Consider the following 10,098-nt stretch of genomic DNA (forward strand, 5'->3'; position numbering starts at 1 on the left):
CTTACAGCTGAGTTTGTTCCTAGCATGTCTTAACTTGTTTTGTTTCTAATTTTCTAAACTATAGTACTTTAGGGGACGTCTGGGTGGCTCAGTCGGTTAGGTGTCCAGCTCCTTGGTTTCGGCTCCATACTCAGCGGGAAGTCTGCTGGAGGTTCTCTCTCCCTTTCCATCTCCTTTTGTCCTTCCCCCCAGTGGTGTGCATGGGCGTATGCATGTGCTCTCTCTTGCTTGCTTGCTCGCTGTCTCTAAAATGGGTGGATAAACCTTTTTAAAAAATAAATAAATAGACTATACTACATTAGGAGGAATAGAAAGTTGCCAGGGGAAAAATGAGGTAACCAAGTGGACTGAATCAATTATGTAACATTTCTATACACAGTTACCTCAGTGGGCCTAACCAGGTGCTCCCACCTCTTGTACAAATGAAATGCTCTGTGATGAATCTTCTTCCTGCTGCAAAGGCCTTTTTAAAAAACTGTACACCAGCCAGTGGGGGTTGTGAGAGGGAGCACAGACAGGGAGGTGTGACTGCAGCAGGAGGTGCCTCCGAGGTCCCCTTGCTAAACTTGAGGACTTACCCCGAGCTTAGATACCCATAGGCCTCTAACTGATTTCTGAGAGCTTCTCTCTCTCTCCACCGTTTGTCTTCAGTTGCAGAAAGTCTAGATATGAAGACAGTTTTACAGTTCATTTTTACTGGACACTCTGTACTGAATATTTTGCTTCCAGTCTCTTGAAGATTATTTGAATCCATCTTAGGGTTTAGGACCATACACTGTAGTCACAACAATTCAGATATTAATTGTTAAGCTTGTAAATTCCTATCAGAGGGACTAAAACAGTCAAACTCAAAAATGTTTTCACAAGTGAGAAATTATGACCATGAAACATTCCTTTTTCAGTTGCAGTTGTTTTCTTGTTTGTATTTAGAGGCAGTACTCACAGGGGACAATCAGGAACTTTTGTTTCAGAAGCCAGTAGAATGGCTAATACTGTGTGAGAGAAACTTTGTGGCAGCTTACAGCCATAGAAACCATCAAAAAGAATAATATAGAATGAGACTGAGTATTTTCTTATCTCTTTGTAAGAGCATTACTATTTAATAGTTTAGTTATCTTGACTTATACTGTGTTGGCATTTAATGTCAGAAGTATCTTTTTCTCTTTCGGCTGATCAATGTATTATGTAATATGTAAATATAGTTATGACATAAAAGTGAGTGAACTCGTGTATATATGTGAACCTCCAAAATAGAACAGATGTTTTCCTGAAAGCTTGGTATACGTCATAGAATATTTGGGGACTGTCTCTAAAAGTGTTCACAATTGAACAACTTTCTAGGATTAAGTTAAGATGGATGGATTTTAATTCATTTTTTGTCATGTCTAAATCATCAACTTCCAAAATATACAATCAGCTCTAATATCTAGTCAATGAGTATAGCAGTGAAGAAGAGGGTATTAGTCTCCCAAGGATTTAAAAAAAAAAAAAATGGTTTTGAGCCATACTCCATACTAGAAGGGACATTTGTCATTTACAAGTATAAATGGCTTAATTAATCTAGTGCTTAAAGGTGTCCTCAAAAAATATATTATTACAAGGGCGCCTGGCTGGCTCAGTTGGTAGAGCATGTGACTCTTGATTTCAGGGTCACAAGTTTGAGTCCCATATTGGGCATAGAACCTACTTTAAACAAAATACGTACATATATATATATATATATATATATATATATATATAATATGTATACTTAAAAAAACACCTTCCAGACACTGAGAAGTATCCAACTAATTAGGTAGAAATGGTTTATATTTCATCTTGACTATGTCACTGAGATACTTACTCTGAAACACTACATTTGGTTCAAACTTTTTATCTAGATAAGTTCTTTGTTCCCAATGGCAGTTATATTCTACATGACAACATTCTAGGTACTAATGGGGAATAGAAAAAAAATAGGAACACAGTCCCTCTCTGAACTAGAGATTCAAGAAGGTATCAAAGGAAGCTGATTCCTATATATGCCAAAAGGGAAGTGTGGGGATTTGCAGGAGGAAAAGATTTGGGAAGCAAAAGGGAGGTGGGGGGTAATTTCCTGTTCTGCTTTGGCCTGTCTCTTGCTGGCAGTCAGGGTCTTGGCATGAGCCTTTCTCTGGAGCAGCATTGTGAGTGGTGTTGGCTCTTAGGCTTCCTGGGACTCGGGGAAGTTGGGCAGCAGAAATGGTGGTGGGCACTTCTTGATTGTGACCCCCTCACTCTGGATCCCAGATACAGTGGAGATGTGAGAGGTGGGTGAGATTTATGTTGTGTTTTAAAGGAACGACCAAGCAGATTTGCTGAAGAACTGTGTGGGAAAAAGAGAGGAGTCAGGGGTGACTACCAAGTTTTTGATTGTCATGCCAGGGGGTGGGGGATGAAGAAGAGGTAGTGAGGGAGAGTTTGAAAACAATAAGGTCTAGACCATATGTCCAAACTACTGGTTCATCATATCTACTTGTTACGTGGAAGTGACATCATTCGCCTTGTTTCAAACCTTTACCCTACAAAACAATACTATGGACATTTCAGCCTAGTAACTACTTTATAAACTCCTGAGGGTTGACATTGTAGCACACGTCTTGGCATAGTGGTTACATAGTGAACTCTAGAGTGAGCCTACCTGTACCACTGGCTCTTCCTTATACTAGATGTGTAGCCTTAAGTGAGTTATTGAACCTCTCTGTGTCTCAATTCCACATCTGTAAAATGAGGCTGCTAATAGTACCTGCTTCATAAGGTGGCTGCGATGTTTAAATGTGACTTGCAGAGGGCTCACAGCGATTGAGATGGTTAAATGTTAGCTACCATTACTGTTTCTTACCAGTTCTCTCTACTGCTAAGCAGTTCCCTCTTCTCATGGAAGTAGACAAACTAAAAAAAATAAAACATTCTAGCAATCCAGTCTTAATATATTGCTGACAGGAGTCACCCCATCAGCCTCACAGTATCTCTTGGAAATGCTCTACCTCCCTGGTCTTCAGTCATTCATTGCAGTGCTTCAAGGTAATCAGGAAGACCTATTGATTATCTAATAAACACTGCCACGGTGTTCCGATGGGTTAAGTCTACAGGATCCTCTCTCCCCCCACTCCTCCACCAAGCCTGAAAAATGATACGCCTTTTTTTTTTTTTTTTTTTTTTAAGAATAGGGAAATATATTGCCAAACTTAAAACAAGAAGGGGAAGTCTTGGTAGATCAGAAACTAAGAAATCCCTGAGAAAATGAAAACCAGCATAATCAAATTGAAGAACAAAACTGTAGCCTAGAATGCTGGTGGCAAGCACATGGGAGGATACAACCATAAAATATGGGAGCCATGCCAAGGAGGACCTTTATCACCACAAGTGGTGGCATCCAGAGGTGGGAGGGGGCTCAGAGAGGCAACATACCAAGGCAATTTGCTGAGAGATTATTTAGGGTGCTGCAGTGGGAGCAGCAAAACCATCAGATCTTTATGCATCCCCATCTCACACTTCCCAGTTTAGGTTGGAGAACATGTTTCCTGAAGGAGCAAAAATGGGAACACCCAAGTCCAGAAGGCCAGCCACCAGAGTTACCCTGCTCAGTGGCGCATCTTTCTCCTCCCTAACTCACTGAAAACACCGCCCCTCCCTTTCCTCAGGCTGCGCAAGCAGGAGCAACAGATGGTCTAGCCAAAAGTTCTCAGTAGCAAAGGTGAGTTCCCAGACAGGGATAACCAAACAGTTCAGGAGTGCCCATTGGAAGAAGACAAATTCACAGAATTTAGCACTGAGGAAACAGTTAACAGAACAAAAAGAAGCTCCATGTTTACAGTTTTGAGAATTGAAGCTGTCCAAAAGACCAGACCAACTGTGTACAAAATCAGGCTAATGAAGTTACAGAACATTTTACATATTTTGCACCCAAATCCAATTAGATTACCCAGGACCACTATTTTGCTTTTTCCTCAGAGCTGCTTTATCGTATTGCAATGGATTTAATTCAGAGACACATAGTATAATCTTACTACGGATAAACCTTATTCTCCCTGTAACATCCTGTCCTGTGAACGTGGAACCCAGTATCTGCTTGGATGGGAAGGAAGGGAAAAGCTATACGTGCCATTACACATCTTACATGATGTTTTGGATTCCCACCTGAAACATTGCATAGCCCACCATAAGCATTTATTCATTCCACAGACATTTTTGGAATCAGACACCAGGGCTATGGAAATGGAAATAAAATGGAAAGTGAGATGAGAACAAAAGTATCTCAGACGTCCCCACTACATTATATCTACCAAGTAGCTCTGTGACTCTAGAGGAAGTAGCAACAACAGCGAAGGGAGGATAGAGAGATGCTTCACAAAGAAAATGGTTGTTGGGGCACCTGGCTGAGTCAGTTGAGCCTGCGACTCTTGATCTCAGGGTCATGCATTTGAACCCCATGTTGGAGATTACTTAAAAAAAAAGAAAAAGAAAATGGTGGTTGATCTTGGTCTAGGATGGTAATAAGGAACCATTCAAGCTCCCAACCAGTGTGACAGTTAATGTTCTTTTGTTCATGTTTCTCTTCCAAAGTATTTCTGGGAATCCCAGGATTGCGTATGTTTCACAAACTGGTCATGGTTGGTGCTTGTCCCTCAGCCGGACTCTGGCACTGGACTGGCCTCCATTCTCTGCAGCCACCTTTTCACCACTTTCTAATTGCTTTTTCCTTTCTCCCTATATCCTGCACCCCAACCATGGATGGGACCCTCTCTCTTGATCCCTGCAAAGCACATCTAAAATCAGGCTATAACTTCAAACAAATCTTTTACCAAAGGCCTGAGGAAAAGAGAGAGGAATTACTACACAACCCTCACCCCCCCCCCAAAAAAAAAACTGATCATTGTACTCACTGTCTTCTATAGTCTCTTGGCTGTGTACTTGCTTGAAGGCTGCCCCAAGTCTGTCCATAGCTCTGACTTGTGCCAGGTTGCAGGTAGCATTTACTTCCCCTAGAAGGGAGGGATTCTCGAATCCCTTGTGAAGGGACTCATGAGGTCCCCTTACATGAGTCCAGGCCCCCTGCTCCAAAACAGCATGATCTGTAGTAATCCATCTCTGCCCACAGAAGACAGGGTTCTTCATAATGAAGCATGTTATCCTTTCAAACATTTTCATCTAGAAGGAAGATTTTTTTTTATCTTTGTCTCCATTGAATCATGAGAAAACATCAGATAAACCCACTTTGAGAGACATTCTGCGAAACAACTGGTACTCATCAAAGGTCATGAAAGACGAGTCACCGAGGTCATGAAAGACAAGGAAAAACTGAGGAACTGTCACAGATGGGAAGGAGACCCAATTAAATGGAAATGGGATCCCCCATTGGATCTGGATCTGGAGCAGAACAATGACATTGGGGGAGAATTGGTGAAATTTGAGTAAGGTCAGTAGTTTAGTAGTTAATAAGGTACTGATACTAATTTCTTGGTTTTATAATTGTGCTGTGGTTATGTAAGTTGATAACTTAAAAGAGAAGTTGGGTAAAAGATAAATGAATTCTCTGTACTATTTTTTGCAAGTTTCTGTAAGTCTAAAACTATTTCAAAATAAAAAGTTTTTTTAAGTACCACTGGCACCCATCAGATCAGCAAAATTGTGAGTCTTGACAATATCAATAACTGGAAAGGACATGTAGCAAATTAAACGTACCACAAATATTGCTAGTGTAAGTGTCCATTGGTACAACCACTTTGGAGAGTATATAGGAATATTTGACAACATCTAGCAAAATTGGAGATATGTAAGCCTTATAACCAAGTGACTCCATGAGTAGGAGCATATCCTATGGAAACCATCATACAGGCACTCAAGGAAACATGTTTAAGAGTGTCCATCACTGATTATTTTAATAACAAATACTTGGGGGGGAAAGGAGACTGGATAAATAAATTGTGGTACATTCACACAGTGGAACACTATACAGCAGTGAAAATGAAAGGACTAGGGCCTATATGCACCAGCATGGATGAACCTAACAAGGAATTGTGAGTGAAAATTCAAGTCACAAAAGGATACTAGACAATAATACCATTTATATAAAGTTTTAAAACATGCCCAAAATACTGTATATTGTTTTGGGATAAATAAACTATGACATTAAAACATAAAATACAATCTCTTCTGAAGTGATAAAGTGGGGATAAGTAATCAAGGAAGGATTCAAAAAGGACTTCAATTGTATTCTCAATGTTTTATTTTTTAACTTCATGGTACATACACAGACATTTATTATATTTTACTTTACTTTTTTTTTAAGATTTTATTTATTTGACAGAGTGCACAAGCAGGGGGAGCAGCAGAGGGAGAGGGAGAAGCAGACTGCCCGCCTAGCAAGGAGCCCGATGCGGGACTCGATCCCAGGACCCCAGGATCATGAACTGAGCCGAAGGCAGATGCTTAACCGACTGAGCCACCCAGGCGCCCTATACTTTAACTCTTTGAGATAATTACTTTTAAAGATAGAAGAATGTCTTACAGGGAAGTCTTACAAATAGATTAGTGAAAAAATTTAAAAAGAAATAGCAAAATATATGAGCACACAATTTCTGAAAAAAAATTTATAAATAGATGGTCAATAAGGAGTGTATGGAGGGGGCGTTATTGTTAGTAATCAAGTCAATGAAATGTAAACATCAATATGACACTTTATACCACTTACAAATATGGCAGAGACTTTTTTGAAATTATTAATATTCAAGTAGGGCACATGAAACGATCACTCTCACAGATTTTAGTAGGAGTGTAAATTGGTATAAACATCCTCAAATGTGGGGCACCTGGCTGGCTCAGTCAGTGGAGCGTGTGGCTCTTGATCTCGGTGTCGTGAGCCCAAGTCCCATGTTGGGCATAGGGCTTACGTTAAAAAAAAAAAAAAAATACAACAACAAGAACAAAAGAAACCCAAAAATTTCTCAAATGTAATTTGGTGATAAATATTAAAAGCCTCTACGTATGCATACTATTTAACCTATTAACTACCTGAATAGTAATCCTAGGGAATTAATCAGAAGATAGCCATCACCTTATTAATTATAGCAGTGAAAAATTAAAACAATGTTAAAGTCACATAGCAGTTTGATTAAATAAGTCATGAATGTTTTAGGCAGTTACTAAAAATCACATTGTAAAAATGCAGACATAAGAACACTTTATAATGTTAAGTTTAATAAGCAGGCTAGAAAATACAAATGAGTATAATCCTAATTTTTGAGAATATGTAAGTACACATATATAATACATAGGAATGTATATGTAGAGAAAGTTGGAAGATTTTTGTAGAAGTCTGCTTAGGCTGCCATAACTACCACAAACTGGGAGGCTTAACCAACAGAAACTTCAGGGCACCTGGCTGACTCGGTCAGCAGAGCATGCAGCTCTTGAACTTGGAGTCATGAGTTCAAGCCCCATTAGGCATAGAGCTTACTTAAAAAAAATAAAACAAGAGGAGTTTATTTTCTCATTGTTCTGGAGGCTGGTCCAAGATCACAGTGTCAACAGGGTTGGTTTCTTCTGAGGCCTCTCCTTGACTTGCAGAAGGCTACCTTCTTCCTCACTGTGTCATCCCTCAGTCTGTGTTGTCTGTGTCCCAATCACCTCTTATAAGGATACCAGTCGCATTGGACTAGGACCTGTCCTCTGACTTCACTTAACCTTTATTACTTCTGTAAGGGCACCATCTCCAAATACAGTTACATTCTGAGGTACTGGGAGTTAGGAGTTCAACATCTGAATTTTGATGGAACATAATTCCGCCCATAATACCTATATGTCAAAATATTAACTAGATATGTCTGTAATTTTAAAAATGCTTTTTTATTAAAATGAGATCTTACTATACTAATGATAAATAGGACTCTTTCAATCTCAGTTGAGGTCCCCCAAACCAAGAATAATACAGAGATGCCAATTTCTATCTCTTTGTCCTTAAATGTGGTGCTAAGTCACATCTATTGAGCACGCACCCACTTCCTACCTGTAGAAGTAAAATGTGGAGGATGGAGGAGTAGAGAAGGTAACCCTTTGAAGAGAGTCACTGGAGCACTTCCGCATTTCCTCCCTCCAAGGGTCTGAAGAGAAACTGCTTCTTCTTCCCTCAAGAGAGCTAGGGCATTTGCCAGAGTCTGTGGAATGGACGCTGATGTTCAGATAAATAAGCCCCAGGTATTTGTCATTCTGTCGTTAATGCTCAAGATTTAAATTCTTAGCTTAAAAAAAAAATTTTTAACACTGAAGACAAACTTGGGACTCCTGGGTGGCTCAGTCAGTTAAGCATCTGCCTTCAGCTCAGGTCATGATCCCAGAGTTGTGGGATAGAGTCCCACATCAGGCTCCTTGCTCAGCGGGGACCCTGCTTCTCCCTCTGCCTCTTTCTCTCCCCCTGCTCGTGCCTGTGCCCGTGCTCTCTCGTTCTCTCTCTCTCTCTCTCTCTCTGACAAAACAAAAACAAAAAACAATGAAGACAAACTACAGGAGGCAGACACTGTTGTTTGTTTACCGCATGGCTATTTCTCTTAATTTTTGCCACAGAAACACATTTTGCTTGGGGGGCTATGTGGGGAGTTACAGGGAATGAATCATGGTGGTTTAGAGAATGACTTGCTAATTTTACCTAAATGCCTTAAAAAGATCTTTCATTTTCCTTGCAGATTAATAATTCCAGGGTAAGATTGGTTGAAGAGATCTTTGTCAAATCACCCAATATGAGACTAAAGCCCCTAGTATTCACCATACCTTTCATTATTTTTTTCTCTCAGGATAAAGATTAAAATAAGAAATTATTTAAGAACTATAATTAAACAAACAGACCAATTTGAAAATGGGCAAAAGACTTAAACAGACTTTTTCCCGAAGAAGATAAACAAAAATTCCACAAGCATATTGAAAGATGCTCAACATCAATAATCAGAAGGGAATGCAAATCAAAACCACAGTGAGGGGCACCTGGCTGGCTCAGTTGATGGAGCATGCAGCTCTTGTCTCCGGGTTGTGGGTTTGAGCCCTACGTTGAGTGTAGAGATTACTTAAAAATAAAATCTTTAGAAAAAACACAATGAAATACCATCTCACACCCAGTAGAATGACATATATATATACACATATGTGTATTTTTTTTTTTTTTAAGTAGGCTCCTTGCCCAACATGGGGCTTGAACTCACAACTCTGAGATTAAGAGTCACATGCTCTACCAACTGAGCCAGCCAGGCACCCCCAGAATGACTATTACATTTAAACAACACCAGAAAAAAACAAGTGTTGACAAGGATGTGAAGAAATTGAAATGCTTGTGTACTGTTGGTGGGAATGTGAAATGGTACAGCCACTGTGGAAAATGGATTGGTAGTTCCTCAAAAAATTAAACATAGAATTACCATGTGATCCAGAAATTCACTTCTAGGTATATGACCAAAAGAACTGAAAGGAGGAACTCAAAACAGATTTTTTTTTTTACACCAACGTTCATAGTATCACTGTTCACAGTAGTCGAAAGGTGGAAACAACCCAAATGTTCAACTTTTAAAAAGGATGAACTTCTAATGCATGCTACAGCATGGATGAACCTTGACGACATTATGCTCAGCGAAATAAGCCAGACACAAATGGCAAATATTTTTTTTTAAAGATTTTATTTATTTATTTGACAGAGAGATAGACAGAAGAGCACAAGCAGAGGGAGTGGCAGAGGGAGAGGGAGAAGCAGGCTTTGCACTGAGCAGGGAACCCGATGCGGGACTCGATCCCAGGACCCTGAGATCATGACCTGAGCCGAAGGCAGACGCTTAACCATCTGAGCCACCCAGGCGCCCGACAAATGGCAAATATTATATAAAGTACCTGGAATAGGGAAATTCACAGAGACAAAAGATAGAACAGTGGTTACCAGGAACTGGGGGGGGTGGGAAATGGGGAGTTGCTATCTAGTGAGTACAGGGTTTTCATTTAGAATGATGGAAACATTCTGGAGATGGATGGTGGTGATGGTCCCACCACTATGTGAATGTTCTTAATACCACTGAAGTGTACACTTAAAAATGGTGAAAATGGTAA

This window comes from Leptonychotes weddellii, chromosome 2 (genome assembly GCF_054177405.1).
Source record: "Leptonychotes weddellii isolate Sample4059 chromosome 2, ASM5417740v2, whole genome shotgun sequence".
Lineage (NCBI taxonomy): Eukaryota > Metazoa > Chordata > Mammalia > Carnivora > Phocidae > Leptonychotes > Leptonychotes weddellii.